The sequence below is a fragment of the Myzus persicae genome, unplaced genomic scaffold, assembly GCF_001856785.1.
Source record: "Myzus persicae strain clone G006 unplaced genomic scaffold, MPER_G0061.0, whole genome shotgun sequence".
NCBI lineage: Eukaryota > Metazoa > Arthropoda > Insecta > Hemiptera > Aphididae > Myzus > Myzus persicae.
Window position 1 is genome coordinate 114,650 of NW_019100936.1, and position 17,312 is coordinate 131,961.

Sequence of the window (17,312 nt, forward strand, 5' to 3'; positions counted from 1 at the left end):
CCTTCGTAGAACATTATTCATATTAGAGATAAAAGGTTTTTTGCAAATATTTTCATTTAACACAGAAATATATATAATGCTTTTAATGCATTAATCAAGCGTTACAATATACAACACATTTCAGTATTGTCCTATAGCAGACATAGGCATCTTAATTTATTAAGAAATTGAAAATAGGTACCTACTATTATGCTTCGGGATGAATAATAAACATTCAAAATACATTTAAAAACATCTTTATAATAAGTGAATAATACCTAATACAGATGTATATGACTTATTAGGTATAGTAAAATGACTATATCCATGGTATATTTGATTTATATATTTAAAATACTAAACATTTAAAATTTTAAATGTTTTGTAATAAATATGATATTAACAACTGACAAATGGACGATATAATTTTGGTTTATTTTCATTAGTTGTAAAAATAGGTTCTAAGAATATTATTTTTAATTTTTATATTCCAACAAACATTATGGTTTTCCTCTTGTTGTATTTGATAAGAAAATATCATTTTAATATCTCAACGTAAAATAAATGAAATATTTTCCACCGTTTGTGTGTCCTTACGCAGATATACATTTATTTACGTTCCCATGCAAATAACGACCGCAACTAAAGTTGTGGTTAATGTTAAACGTCAAAATGAACAAATATTATAGTTATGATTACATAATAATATTGCGTTATGTTTAAATCACCAAAATGCTACAGTATATTATTAAATACTTTGAAAAACATAACTTTATTTAAACTGAAATAGGAAAGCGAAGTAGCATTTAAAACAGAAGTTTAATTCACATCAACTATAAAGTACCTTTGTTTTTTAAATAATAATTTCTTGTGATGACAAAATATTACTGTACATACTCGAAAACATCTAATGCATTTAAGTGTAAGGTATCATTCTTTGAAATTGGGTTACTAAAGCTTACAACATTGATCATTTCATTAGAACATATTATTATCATTGAACAAAAAACGTATAGGAAACGGAACGATAAGGAATGGATGCGTATAGCTTTCAAAAATATAATTAAGCCGTATCGAGTTCGAGTATCCGAGGTATACGATATTACATATAGTAAGGCTGTACTATATAAGACTATAACTGAGAATAATATGATTTCCAATTTGCCCTTCGTTCACGATACTAACACAGACGAACGAACAGCACTGAGCTCAGATCACTTATATTAGTTATATTATTATGTGGAAAAAACACACATTACCTAGTAAATTATAATAGTTACAATCTTAATAAATAGCATAACATTGTAATGGTCATTATTGTCATTTTTAAAACGAATTTTTTGTTTAGGCGTTATGACGTATTAACTCGAATAAGCCTGTAAAATATAATATTTTTTATTTAACATACCTTTACGGCTCAATATTGGTATTCGAAATGTACCGTGACACGTGCTACGTGTGTAAGTTTCACACGTCGTCGTCGATATTACTTTTATGGTTCTTGTCAACCGTTGTCAACCGAGGTATTTTTAACGCTATTTATTTTTTTTTGTTTGATGTACATCGTTCCTGTTTGTTATTACAACTTTCTTCAATGACCGCAATCGAACATTTTCATCAAACAGACATCGAACGTAATATAATATTATTATCTCTACTTATGTGTCTCTATCGTATTACGTTTTCACAGAAACATTCCATATACAGGGTGATCCAACCAGTATGCTCCCCCCCCTTTTCTTTAATAATGAAGTTTTTCAAAATCTAATTTTTAGAATCTTTAAATATACTCAAAGACCATATTTTCATATTCTTGAGATTTTTTGTATCATTTAAGCAGTGTTCTGTAGCAATACAAACTTTTGTTTTTCAAATGGGAACCCCACTTTTTTACTGTAAATTATTTAGCGGATAATTTTTTTGACACTTTTGATGTATTTCCTACACATTTTTCTACTCCTTCCAGTGGTTTCCTAGTAATTGGATAATTTGTACTAAGGATAGTATAGTTCATAATAGGGAAGATTGGAAGAAGGATATGCTTATACAGTGTACGTTGTTATCTATAGTCTATACACATAATATAAAATAATATGTCATTTTATATTTATTTAGTCAAACTCTTAAGTAAATAGCAAGTAAAATACTTCTTGATTTATTTAGTTATTTTTCTTATTTCATATGTAGAACTGTATAAGCATTAAGCATATACCTATTATGGACTATTATCCTTAGTACAAATTGTCTAATAACTAGGAAACAACTCGTTCGAATTTTGATTTCGATACATCAAAATTCTCAAAAAAATTATTCGCTAAATAATTTAAAGAAAAAAAGAGGGGTTTTCATTTGAAAAACAAAGGTTTGTATCGCCACAGGACACTCCTTAAGTTGCACAAAAAATCTCAAGAATATGAAAATATGGAGTATATTGAGTATATTTAAGAATTCCAAAAATCAGATTTTGAAAAACTTCATTATTAAAGAAAAAAGGGGGGCATACTTGTTGGATCACACTGTATAAGCCCGCCATCCGCCACACTGCGGATTGCGGATTATGTCCAATAATAATTTATCGTCAAAAATAAAATCGAACAAGACGATATGTACCTATTACATAATATTATTATATGATGGAAACTTTAAGTTGCTTTATATATTAGACTTGTATAGGATATACTCGTATATTATGTTGTATCGACATTATTTTACACTTTAATAATATTCTAGATTCTAAAATGTTGTAACTAATAAGTAATAACTAAAATAAACCAATACCTGTTTTGATACTTTTATGCTGTTTCGCATACAACAAAAAATACCACAAATGGTGTTCGGGGTATACCTTTCAAGCGGAATAGGCAACACGAACAATTCGTTATTTATCTTTCGAATATTAATTATCTGAAACTCTGAATAGGTACAATATAAAACTTTGCTGCAGTATATCAATTTTGCAGAACTTTTTTTCCTTTGAATTTCTAAGTGTTTAATATAAGAAAGATAAAGAATATTATTATTCCATCGCCGGGTTTTCTCAAGAAGTCTGAAACTAACAGATTATCAAAAAAGTTTGCATTCTTAAAAAGAGAACGCATAATTATTCCAATCACGAGAAATCAAAAGTAATGAGTATTTTTATAACTATTAATTATACCAACAAACGAAAGCACAAATTCAGTTTCCATTCAGGTAATATAATAATCAATTAGTGAAACTTTAATTTTTCACCAACAGTGTAAAATAGGCTGATAAAAATTAATTATACATGTATTCGGACAAATTCATGTACCTCTTTGACCACTCAATCCTACTTTACAGACCCCCAAAAAATATCAACTTATCATAAAATCGAGTGCACACATGCCGCAACCTACAATAATATGTTATACCTATTACACAAAATAATATATTATGAGACACCAACTTATAATATTTCACAAATAACAAGCCATTTGAATTAAACATAACATCTTTTAAATTTTTTGCAATTATGTTTTTTTTTCTTGAACCCCCCATTACCCGCTTGCGGACCCCTTGGGGTTTGCGTAATCCGGTTGAGAAACGCTTAATATTTTCTGTGGACCATAATATTTGTAATTCAATATCTGAGAAATAACGGTTTCAATCATATAATATTAAACATTGAGTACAATATTATATGGTTGTACCGAAGTTCGATAATGATGCGTCTTTCATGGAAGTTGGAATGTTTTTTTGATATCAAGTTATCTGTTGCACACGCCAAACGGTGCACTGTGCATGTGCATTTTTCGAGGAAGTTTTGGAAGGTTTATTAACATACCACGATGTTATCGTTGTATAAAATTGATTTTTAAAAGTTCTCAGGAAATAATAATTATTTACTAAGTTAGAAATAATAAAATGTTGTATTCAGTAATACTTATTTTATTTTTAAATAAGTATCACCTTATTTAGACGTTATATATATGGCATTAATTAATGCAATAAATTTAAGATGTTATCGTTTACATTTTACACACTTTTACGTTAATAAAAAGAAATAATTAAATAGAATATAAATGCTTTCTCATAAACATGATAAATAAGAATAAGTAACATTAATAATTATTATTTAATTTTAAAATATAAACCTATGAAAATAGTTTCATTAGGGAATAGGGAACATAATTGTTATTTACGGTCATAATAAACACTAATAAATATTTTAAATAAATATTACTATCATTTTATTATTTCAGAAAATCATAATTTATTCTTTGTTACCTAAAATTAAGAAATGATTTTAAATCCATGAGAATATGAATCCAAAAGATATAGGTTATGAAAAAGATTTAATAACATTTCGATATAATATAATTATACTTTTATGCTCGATGCATGCTATAGTAGTATATACAAAACAGTTTACTGTTTACATTCAATTTATATTCACTAATTTTAGTGATCTCATTGCAGTGGCGTATTTAAGGGAGGGGTGGTGTCGTATCCCTTCATAGTCTATTCTTCTAAACCTTCAACATATTTATGTACTTATTTTAATAATATAGTATTTATAATCAATGGTACTATACAATATATTCTATAGAAATAATACAAAAAACCCAAATCCCCATGCCAGCTGTAAATAACAAAGATTATATACTTTTGATTTAATCATTGTATAGGATTTGAATGCTTATTTTCTTAACATGAGCTCACTGAAAATGATGGAAATAAATTTATTGAATGAACTAACTGAAATGTATACTGTCGTGGTGTCTAATGATTCGTTGGTTGAATTTAAACTGTGGTGAACCAAGATACAACGATCTGGAAAAATCTCTCGAGGTCTCGAGGCTCTAGATATTTATAACAAAGACTCTGAAAAGAGTGAAAACATGTTTAAGAAACACAATGTCTCAGGTTTGAATCTTAATTAAAATATGTTCAAAATTTTTCGTAATATACTTTCTGTGGTAAATATTAAATTTAAGTGTAATGCTTTACTTTTTTATTCCACAGAATCGATTAAATGGTTTTGCTATGTTGGGTGTTCATACAAATTTTAAAACTGACCCTGAAGAAATGCTTAATGAATACGCATTATTACCACGTAGAGTGGATCTTTATTGTGATAACATTTGTAACTGTATTTGGGTAGTAGGTACCAATAAATAGTTAATATTGAAATGTAAATGTGAGTATTTAAATATTATGTTATTATTTATTTGAATGTATACTGATCACAATGGTTGTATATTTATATTGAGAGGCGCTTATATGATTTTAAAAAAATAAGGGGGGTGAGTGTTAAAGGTGAAATGTACAAACATTTCATCCCCCCTCCCACACAAACATGAACAAATTACGCCACTGCCTCATTGAATACAGACTAAAGAGAAATAGGCGTAAGTGGTACTTAGCAAACATACGAGTACTAGGAAGTGCAGAAGACACATATTTTCAAAATAGGAATGCAAATTGAAAAACTTTGCGTCAATAAAACAAAACTGCATTGAAATATAGTCTACTTTATAACCTATTATTTTTTCTTTGTCATGTCACACCCTACTTTGTAGAATTGGTAGGGGGAAAAGAATCGTTTTGCCTCCTTTGGATAATACCTTTACAAGAAGAATTGCACCCCTATGACTCGCCACCGAATAAAACCTATTGTCCATAGGTACATTTTAAATCAAATAAATTAGGTACAAACGTTTATTTTATGTTTATATATACATTTAAATATTTCATTTTATGTATTATGATAATAATAAACGTAATACATTTTTAAATCAATATTGTTTACTACTATAGAATTTTTAAAACTTTTCGTTATTTAAAAAAAAAAATTGAATTGAATTTCATAAAATAAAAACTAGATACAAAATGTAAGTATATTAAATTGATGTGTGATTTAAATATCTCGAATTCGATAAATTGGATGTTAGGGTATTTAAATTATGATTTGCACATTTGAATGTTTTAAATTATGTTAACTGCTTTAGAAATAACAATATTCATAAAACGTTTTTTCTAAGTCTGAATAAACAATTGTAGGTACTTAAGATTATTGGTAATATTCAAACTACAAAACTATAAAATATTAAAAATCATTATTCACCAAACTTTTCATATGAGTTTAACCTTTGAACCTTGAACGCCTTTCAACTACATACTTTTAAACTTCGAGAATTACGACAATATTGACTTTAATTTTGGTTTATAACTTGACATTTTAACACAAGGGATTTAACCTTGTATTAATACTTGTATCTATAATTTAAGTATAGAATTGTTTTTTTTTAAATATCTGTATGAAATTGTATTGAAGACAATATTTTTCAATCTTGTGACTGTAAAATGTCATTTAAAGTATTGGGTATCAAAATGTCATTCAATTCTAAGACTAGGTATAATAATTAATAGTTATTAGTTATCAATTATGACTCATCAATAATCATTATTATGTATAATTAGTATATTATTGAACCTTTATAGATACACTCAATTATATTTATGACACGAAGCTGAATTGAGGAATTAGACGGGCGGCTCGCTGCCCACGAACCCCCAAAATTGTATGAATATTTAACAGTAAATACAAAAAATATTAAATTTAAAAAATATACACAATATGAAACATTAATTTTTGATTTAAAATGTATTTATTTGGAATATACTGTATACTTCGATCATGGACAATCACATACCTAAATCCGCCCCTAGTATGACAAATGAATTAATGAGGATTCGAAGTTTGAAAAAACGACCTGTCGAGACTGAAGCTACTATTTGTATAGACTATAGACGTATAGTATCTACCATTGTTTTAAAATATTTAATTATAAATACAACAATATTTTAAACCAAGGTGGAATTGGGTATATATGCATCTTATCCAGGTTTACTGCCTTTGTATAAAATATCCTTGACTTGTCCTAACAAAAACATATCTATTTTTTGTAAAACTTGTTATACCTAAAATCAATTATTTGAATTCTAATCGAAATTTTCGTAGAATTTTGAACCAAGTTTAAGCCTGGCACCATACTAATATGGTGCCTTTAGTTACACGATTCACTGCATTAATATTTAATAATAATATAATCATATGAGTTACTATGAATTTTAAGTTCTGAGTGGAGCAATGTGTCATGTTTGTATATTTTTACAATGTCTTTTAATTTTTTTTTAAATCTGATTATTTTTGAAAAGGATTACTTCGACATTTTTATCTTTAAGAAAGGTTTCTTGTCACAAATTGGATATAGTTGGTACTTCCTCAGCCAAAAAAAAATCCTTGAAATTACTTTCACAGTTAGTAGGTGTCATATACACCGTACTGTAATACACTGGCACACGGCTGTGTACATTGTTATTAAGAATTCTAGTGGGTGTGTTTTAAAACTATCTAATTTAAATTAGAATTAAATGATAAATAGTACGATAATATGATACGATAATGAATAATACAATTTTGGACGATTCTAACTTTTTTAAAGCTTACCAAAAATTATATTAAAAATATACAATGATATTAAACTCTTAACAAATGTTCGTATTTCCCCTCGCCCGCCTTCCAATTATTTTTAAACGTACTGATAATGTTGTCAATTTTGACCATTCAAAATTACTAATTCAATTCAATTTTCCACCAATACCTCCCTCGAATTCGATGAAAAGATCATTTTTATTACTAGAAAAAGTGTGTAATTTGTAACGAAAATAAATTAACTAATAAAAAAACACATATCATTGTAGAATCAATACAGATTGTCATTTTTTACTGCACTCAACATCTAAAATAGAAAGAAAAGGAGTTATTAAGCAAAACCAGATTTGAACAACTCAATTTATTTGTTTTTTGTAATTAAAAAATAAATTCGTCGTTGTTTTTAGTATAAGTTTAATAAATTAAACAATTGCTTAAATTTATCACGGGACGGAGTACAACAACTCTCGAAAGTCATACCTACTAGTCATAGAACTTTAGTAGTCAACGAAAATAAATGTCTTTATATTGTTTCAGTAAAAAAATGTATAGTAAGTAATAAACTAGTGTTTACCAAAATGTCAAAAAAATGACAACAGCACCTAGTGTTCCTAAGCGGTTACCCATCCAAGTAATAACTACGTCCGACGTTGCTTAAGTTCGAGAACTGGAGTATTCGAAGATCTCAGACGGGTCGTAAGAGTATTAGGTACTAGAATAGAAGCCATAGGTAAAAGCTATTATAATATATAAAAGTCAAAGTGGGATGATTGGCGCTTATAAAAGGTTACAATCAAAAAATACTCTAGAGATTTTAACGATTTAAGGAATGTTTAGATAATGTATTAAACTAGTTATTTTAGATTGCCTGCTATCAAGTACTCTATATGAGTACCTATTACATAATATACGTAGAGTATTTGCTGCTATTATAATTATATTAAAATCATAGCCACATATTCGTTTATTTCTGCTTGAAATTTCAAGTTCACTTAAGACAAAGAAGTTACTTATTAGTTATCAGTTATTACTATCCGCCGCAAGTGGATTGCACATCTCGGTTACCACAGGTCAACGCCGGTCAGTAGATAGTTTTGGTAATTACCTAATGAAAGACTATGTTTGCGTGCGCTCGTGCGTGTGTGTGTGACGGTTGTGTAAGCGATCCACAGCTCCGTCTATATCTCAGTTGCGTGGTAGTTTTCTGAAATTTGGTACATAAAGCTAGGTAATACTATAACCGAAGATGTGCATCTCGAGCAACTTATTTTAACTTTGAATTTTAAAGTAATACTCACCCAACGATTTGTTGGTTTACGAAAAACGAATATTATTTTGTTTTTATTGGGTCGCTATTGGTTGCAGAAAATAAAATAGTTATTACAATTTGCTGGATATAATTTTAGACTTGTATTTGGTGGTCAAAATTGACTGTGTCAAAAATCGTTGCAGCTTACATTTAACAGAGTTTAAGAAGAGGTAAGTCAACAGGCATTTAATTTGTCATTGGCAACGACGTGCAGGAATGGATAGTATGATATAATATACTTATGCGATGTTTTTATCGAACATTTGTTCAATCTTTCCGTAATAGAAACCTTGGTTCCCACTTATAGTAATATAAATAAAAATCATAAATATCAAACAAACAACCGTTTTTCGCATGCAATGATTTATCATTGAATTCAAATTTAACACATCGATTACTGCAGTGACCTATACTCAATGACGATAAGTAAACTCGACACGTCATGGTATACGGAAGTGTGGTTGTTTATACTTATACTAGATACTAGTTACTACTACACTACTACAGTAAATGGTTATCAATTTAAATAAATTGAACAAAGTTAGTACAGCCATACTCAACAAAATTCGAATCAAATTTGAACATTTAAAAATCTTGTTTAAAACGATATAGATATGGCTGTATACCATAAAGGTAGAGTTGATCTTTTTTTAGATCTTATTTTTGAATCGCCAAAAATTTGAAATTGAAGATTTTAAAATAATCATTCTCCATTTAAGTATTTTTTTTAAAACCAAACATCTTAAATATCAAAATATTGGAAAAAATCAAAAATTTTACATTTGAGATAATGAAGGTCGTCAGTTTATCTCAGTGATAAAAATTCATTCCATCATCATTCGTTTAAGAAATAATTTAAATATTAAATGAATAAATACATCGATGCCGTGAATAAATTGATGGATTTGGCGAAAATTCGCCTTGGTTACTTTCCTTTGATGTCGACCGTCTTCTTGGCAGACTGACAATTTTGACACTCTGCATTCAAAAAGTCGCCGAAAACGAAAATGATGAGTTTGTGACGTGTCGCTCGAGCAAAACTAAGAATAGTTTGTTTCTTGTTGTGGTTTGTGTACGGTAACGTTTGCGGTTCTCTAAAATATTTCAGTAGCTTGTAGTACGTATTCAATTGGTTATTTTGCAATATTATTTAACAGTTATTTTGATTAATTTTTACAATTTTTAGTTGATAGGTTTTTGTACCTATACAATACCGTTGCTCTCTTTTTTAAATTTTTTATTTACTCATCGGTTGCACTTGCTTGCGCGATGTCTTTATGATTATGTCATAAACGTGATAAATTGGAATTAATGCATCGATTTTTCTAGGGCCTTTTGATAAAATATTTCTGTTCGGCGTGAGTGATGTATATAATCGCGGAAGTGCAAATAAAATTCGTAATAGCATACCATATTATGGACCAAATTTTATATATTTCACCTTTAATCATTGATTTATACCGATATCTCTTTTATTTTTTGAAATTGCATATGTATATAATATATACATATATTATATGGAGGTACCTATTATATTATAATAGTTGCACGAAATCACAACATAACGGATGTAGCAGTGGTCATAATTCAAGTTCTTAATCGTCCTTAAATGTTGCGATAAAAATAATGGGAAATATCCGAACTAGTGCGCATTTTTGACCGAATAGCGTTTAAATCGTATAACTTTTCGAAAAAAGTCATTCTAACAAACGACCGATGAAGCTTGCACTGCACCTGTTCCCTAAATCTTAACGAATTTACGTTTTTACATTATTTTTTGTAATTAACATTTTGCGCTGTATCCATTGTTTGACTCGAGATTTGACATTTCAATTGGATCTGTATTTTATTTCTGAGTTTTTTTATTTGGTTTCATAATAATAATAAATATATATAGGTAGTTACACAAATCACTAGTACCATACACTAGCCAATTAATGTTTTAATTACTTCTCTGTATCATAACATTATATTATAATACAATAATAGTATTAATCTAATATAACATTTGTATAAAAAATACACAAATCAAAAATGTGGTTAAAATTTGAATTTTTATTGAATACCTAGAATGTTTTTTTTATTTTTATTATGAGACAGACGCTCAAAAACAAAAAGTGAATAATAATTAATAACTAATAATTATTAGTAATGACTATTGACTTCAAAATTAGACTAAAATGGAATCCAAAATGTTAACTCCATATTATAGAATCATAACAAATCGTCAAACGTAAAACGTATAACTCCTCAAGAGCTTATTTAGGTACTATTTGAGCGAACTTTAACCCCGACCCCCTTTCAAAAAAACTACTACGATCATTAGCACAAGCTGTGTAGCAAGAATAAGTTTTATATTGTATTATAATATGTATATAATACAGCAAAAACGTTTAGTTCCGTTCATACGTGAGGTTAGATAACGTTTTTTTGGTGTGTTCCATACAAAGTAAATGCGACTAATTTGGTGTAGTAAATTTGTCAGCGAAGTCAGCGAAGTCAGCGATGCCCCTAAGAAATGCGTTGAACAACATAAATTCCAATTTCATAAATTATCATATTATCTTGTATTGTTTCGTACGAGTTGAAAAAAACAAGGACGGTAGGTATTAAGGTAATGCTGCTTTATAATATAATAACAGATGAAAATAGCATAGTAAGGTCGAGAGAGAGTATTGCCTCTGGGCCACTATAAAGTTTCGACCAATCGACCTGGTAAACAAACGGCACTGTCAAGTCATTACACGTACGAATATCCAAGAACAAGAAAGATGATTTTCGAAAGCTTTGAAACGAGGCAGATAGAGACAGAGTGAGAAAATCAGTCTGGTCGTAACAAAAATAATCTATGTGCCCATTATATAAAATATGAACCGACTTTGGACCGCGGAAATTTAGGTAAATGAACACAATAACAGGACCGGAGGCCACGATTATTACGGTCGCACGGGAATATTATTAAGCTGTGCGAACGGCATAATGACATCGCTTAGGAAAGGGTTGCGGGGGTGGTTTACGTACACGCGTAAATGCTATATAAACGGAAACTCGGGGACAACTTTATCCGCTGCGCACTTGGACTGCGAGCATGAATTTTACGATTGTCGTTCCATTTTCCCCTTATAATATTAAATTTATAATAATATTATAAAAATTGAAAACAAACGACGCGTACATGTGCTGTAACAATTATTGGCGCCGCAGCAACAAAGTCAAACCAACATAATGCGCAGTTATAACAGTAATATGAAGTTAGAGAATTTGTAAATAACACATAGTGTGCTATAGTGTCAATGGTGTCTTTAGGTCAATTCCATGGGGAGGGGGGGGGGCTGATATTTTTTTACTTTTGAGTACTACTTTGGTAATGGTTGAATACCATACACTTATAGAGAAAGAATGCGTATAAGTCTATGTTTAGGACAGAAATGTCCGTGGTCTTAAATTAAATTAAATCTGAAATTGTAGATATTATCGACGGTATCAACGGTGGGTGTGCTATACACTGATGAGTGTATAACCAGCAAAAATGTAAAAACAAATTTAAATACAAATAAAAAATTATCAACATTTTTAAAAAAAATTTGTTTGAGGTACTTGAGAATTACAGATATTAATTGGTAAAACAAAAACAGAACATCGCACTACTCACTGGGTTGAGACAATTGCCCCCATCACCTCCCGTCATCATAGCGTGCTATACTACAAACAGTTTGTATGGGGCAGTATATTATACTTAAGCATGATTTTTTTTATTCTCTAATGACGACTTACTGCAACATAGTGTAAGGTTTTTTTTGGTAAATTTCACACATTATTTTGACGTTGATTAACCAAGTTTGAAACCGGCTTGTAGAACGATAAGATACAAATCAATAATCATGATCAACAATTACCTACCTATTTACGAACCCACTAAATACAAGTTCAATAAGCTTATTGTCAATACATAAACTCGATAACGCATTAATGTCATGTGGATATGACATTTAGTTCAAGGTACCCGTATGGTATAGTACTATAGTATGTTATATGCGACGCAATTATGGGAATTACAGCACGGGCATAAAAATATAATAATTATTATTGTATCGTACTAATTAATCTATTTGTATATTTTACTCGAACTATGAAATTGCCCATCCATTTGGTTTATAACTGTTTAAAAGTCATAAGCTTAAGATTTAGAACTCTATTGAAACTATTTATAAGATAACTATATTATAGTATCTATATTAAAATTAAATTAAATTTAGATTACATGCCTGTATACGAGTGTATACCTAACCCAGTTTTGGTTAGAATTTTCTCGTTTTTGCTTTTTAAAATTATGATAATAATTGTTTATATTATGTACATTCTTAACATTTAACGTCCACATTCCTGTGATCGATATTACTTCAAGACAATTTTTATGATTCATAATAATGCAAATCATAGCATAATACGATTTGCGTTTAATCAATTAACTGCATTTTTTTTTACATTTATCGATAAAAATATGTTAGACTACTATCATTAATATTATATGAACAATCGACCGGGGATTATATTGTCTGTGTGGACAGATGAAGAAGTCTGCATTTCCGTAGATCTATTTCAATAATATATAAACATACAACTTAAATACATCTTTTTGCTTATAGACGTACAGTGATTTAGCAGGATTTCTCAGACTAATGCGTTATTATAGTGTATAACATTAGTAGTGTCATTTATATTGATCTGTTAATAAAATAGTCGCTACAATTATCTAGTGTAGGAATCTAGTATAGGTATATTATAATCTAAATACTATTAACGATATTACAATAAATCTAACAACTCCCTCAAAATACACTCACGACACACACATCGTCATAGTTGCATGTCAACGGTAAATTCGATTAAATTACACGATTATTGTAATTTTATACGTAAAATTTCACTATAATAATATAATATGCTTACCTATCATCTCTGGTTGAATTATACCTATAAATCATGATCATTTGGTTTCAACGAATACTCTTTAAATATATATTTAAATATATGTAAACCGCTTATAACAATAATTAGTGAGTTCGATCAGATGCAAGTCAACATCCATATTATTTAATTCATTTACGAGTTACAATTTAATTAATGTTCATTTAATAATAAGGTCTTAAAATGAATTCGAAAATAGGTATTATAGTACAATTATTCATTAAAAATATACAAAAATTGTTTTGAATACTAATGATTATGTTGCAGCTATTATTAAAATAATGTATAATACAGACACATTACAACTGTGGCAATGATATTCATCAATACCCAAACAATTTTTTTTGTTGATTGAGTTTGGAATTTTTGATTATATATGTCTTAATAACTTCATTTAATTTAGTTAAATCAATAACATGCCATTAGAGACGCCAGCGAGTTATTCATTTGTATATTTTACACTAATCTTATACATATTTTATACCAGAACACATTTTCGGCATTGTAAAATTATATTTTTTCATAATTTAATCTGATTTTTGCAATTAATATTTTTAACATTATAGTTTAAGTATTGCGTTTGTATTTTACAAATTATTAATGTATTCATATTTTAAAGGTATACTTTGTTTACATAACATTTAGTTTTGGGGTGGATCTTTTATGATTCTTTTTACAATCATTTTGTATTAGTGTCCAAGGAACACCATACTCGAGGTTTAAAATAAATATTGAGTTCTTACTTTCCAATATTAATTACTATAATTTATAACCTACTCCGCTCAAGTTTAAGTTACCCAGTCTATCTTTCTATCGTTTTCTGTTTGGTTTCAGTCGAACTATATAAATACAAACCTTTAATGAATACAGTTACAATGATTACTTTTATGAATTGCCACTTCTTGATTTTCGCACATATTTTTGATGTACCTGAACACAAAAATGTATATTTATATACCTAATACCTACGAATAAATAATATATATAAGATTTCCATATTTCGAAACAAAATCCCCTAGTGAGACTATCTTTAAAATGAAGATTTTCTAAAATCTATATAGCACTCCTATACATGTTATTCGAAACTGCCATGAAAATAACAAGTCCCATAGCTATCATAGATTCGGCTGTTTATTGATTAGTCAACCAATATTAGACATAGTATTTAAAAGTAAAGTTTAAATAAAATACCTAATAATAACAATATTATTTTTACTTAACACATTTTTTCCTATATACCTAATACAACATAATTATATTATACTATCGAATAATTTGTAACTCAAATCATGGTACATGGATGTAGTTCTGAAATTTAAAATACTTATTTACTATAACTGAACTACTAAACTTGAGTTTGGAAGATCGAATTTATTTAAAGATACTAATTTTTGCATACAATATAGACCGAAATGTTTTTTAAAATCAAGTAGAGTAGTCCTTGAGACGATAACTATAAGTCCAAACCATAATGCTATACCTGCACATAATATTGTCTTGTCAATAATATAAAAATGTGATGCAATTTAATATACATCACGTTGGATCTCTCTCTCACTAGTCTCATCTGAAATGGTCATTGTTTTTTTTTAAATTTTAAATAAACAAAATAACAAAATTATAAATTGATTATTAAATTTTAACAGTTTTATTTTTTATAAATTATATTGTATAAATGATTCAACTCTTGTATTTTTGGCATAAAAAAATATGATTTCCTTCTACCTCAAACTACGAAAAGCTTTGGGGTCACAGAATGGACAAACTTGACAAACAGAGCCTAAACAATTTTCCGGCAAACAACAAGCGGCGTGTTCCGACTGACCTGGCACGTCCAATATTACAACAAAAACAAATGTCGAATGACAATTTTGTCAAACGGAGTCGACGGAAAACATAGAATTTTGCAGAAAGACGAAGTTGTCAAACGAAGAAAGATGTTGCGAACACAACAGGTGTGGTGTGTTTCAATCGGCCTGGCACGCTCAATGGTACTCCAAAAAATGGTCGTTCTTGAGTTCCACGCTAGATATTCGGCAGTTGATGATCACGGCTGTCAGGTCACCGGGGTGGCGTGGACGTTTCAAATGTACACAGTCATTGACAGAGCTTAGAATTGTCTCACTGGGCGGTGTAGTAAAGATCGACCAGTGCCTCATTCTTCCACTTAAATGTAGAGATAGGGATGGCATCCAAACTAACAAGCCGAAATCCTTGCAACCTTATTACCACTTGATGTTGATCGATGCACTAGGATTGGGCCGTGGATCGCAAAATTACAGATGTCCGAGGTGCCACTGTTACGGAACGAACTTGCAGTTATTCCAGTTGTCACCAGAGCTGAGGATCTCTCACTTGCAGTGTATAGCTGAGTGAAGGCTGTTCTGCCGGGGTGCCAACAGAAATTCAACGAAAAATTGCTCGTTTTGAAGAAGTTAAAAAAATGTGTGAAAGAGCTTGCTGAAGCTGAAGCATGCATAATTTGTTTATTTTTTAGACATGGAAAAAAAATCTCCCCTCACGCTCGTGTTACCAGTTACTAGTTACCACGGTCAGCCGCCGCCAACCTGCAGTTTTTGCAGTACCAGAATAGAACGTCATAAGACGTCGACTTGTAAGACGATAAACTTGACAAACGGAGTAGGACGTATCACAGCAGGTGGTGCGTTTCGACCGGCCTGACACGTCCAATGGTACGTCAAATACTACAGGTTGGCGGGTGGTTGATTGTGGTAACTGGTAATACATGAGTGTGGGGTGAAGGTCAAAGTTGATGAAATTACTCCACGTCTACAAAACTATGACAGAATTATACCACATTGTTAAGCGATTTAGGTTGTTGAAGTCAAGATTTAAAATCTGTAAACTTTTTACACAATTATTGATCACTATATTGAACAAGTTCTAAGGCTGGTCATGATCGCGTTTAAAATTTAAAGTTACCTAGGTGAACCAAATTATAATTTTTTTCAACTTTGTAACTTGTTTAGGTATGTTTTGTTTTTTGTTAATTTATAACTACTAACTTAACTTAATTGATTTTTAATTAACTCTATGTATTAAAGAATCACATTTTATGTTTGAGAAGTTAATATAATTTATTTTGTTTTTGATTTTATTTTATTACATCTCAGTCGATTCCGTTTTCATATTAAATAATATTTCAGGTAATGTTTGGTGTGAATTGTTGACTTAAAAATATTTAATACTACAATGTCTAGTCGTCAGTCATATTATTATGGTATGTTACCATTTGATTTTACTAAAATTATTAGAGTGGATTTATGTTTGTTCAAAACTTTTTAAATCATAATAAAGATGAAAGTTCTATACATTATATGTAAAAGTAGATAGCTATATTGTGATTTAAACTTTGTTACATAATATATTAGCTATAGTTAAATAAGAAAATGCCACTGATACGCTAATAGTTATATCAATAATAATATATTACCTAGTGTTAGGTGGCATAAAAATGCATTGCTCTAATGGTTCACTAAAATTTAATGGACCAATAGTTGGCCCCTAAATCAGTTTAAGGGACCATTAGCTCACTATAATTCGTTAAATGTTAAGTGATTGTCTATGTAACCCCGA

The 17,312-nt window shown here is 29.3% G+C and overlaps 1 protein-coding gene across 8 annotated transcripts in view; it reads left to right on the plus strand.

The window, feature by feature from the left end:
- The window catches only part of LOC111026915 (neuropeptide CCHamide-1 receptor-like), a 144,388-nt gene that overhangs the window by 21,268 nt on the left and 105,808 nt on the right, over nucleotides 1-17,312 (plus strand). The window lies entirely within an intron of this gene.